The sequence below is a fragment of the Dama dama genome, chromosome 10 (genome assembly GCF_033118175.1).
Source record: "Dama dama isolate Ldn47 chromosome 10, ASM3311817v1, whole genome shotgun sequence".
Classification (NCBI taxonomy): domain Eukaryota; kingdom Metazoa; phylum Chordata; class Mammalia; order Artiodactyla; family Cervidae; genus Dama; species Dama dama.
Window position 1 is genome coordinate 1980302 of NC_083690.1, and position 660 is coordinate 1980961.

Sequence of the window (660 nt, forward strand, 5' to 3'; positions counted from 1 at the left end):
TGGCCCCAGACAACCTAATCTACTTTTATCTTTTTAAAATTTTATTAATTCATTTTCGGCTGCGCTGAGTCTTCACTGTTGCACGCAGGCTTTCTCTAGCTGCAGCAAGCAGGGGCTGCTCTCTAGTACGGTGCGTGGGTCTCTCGTGTGGGAGCTTCTCGCTGTGGAGCACAGGCTCTAGGCAGGTGGGTTTCAGGAGTCGCAGCTCTCAGGCTCTAGAGTGTTAGGCTCAGTAGCTGTGGTACACGGGCTTAGTTGCCCCTCAGCACGTGGAATCTTCCCGGACCAGGGATTGAACCCATGTCCCTTGCATTGGCAGGAGCATTCTTAACCACTGGACAAGTTAACAACTTAGGCAAGTTCCCTAATCTACTCTCTGTCTCTAAGGACTTGCCTGTTCTCAACATTTATGTAAACGGAATCATACAATATGAATTTTTTCAAGATTCACTCATGTATCAGTACCTTCTTCCTTTTTATGACTGGATACTACTCCACTGTCTAGATTATATACCATACTTGATTCACCCATTCATCACTTGAAGGACATTTGGGTTGTTTGCACTTTTTGGCTGTTATGAATAGTGGTGCTATGAACACAGTACAAGTTTTCAAATGGATGTGTTTTATTGGGTGTGTACTATGGAATGGAATTGCTGA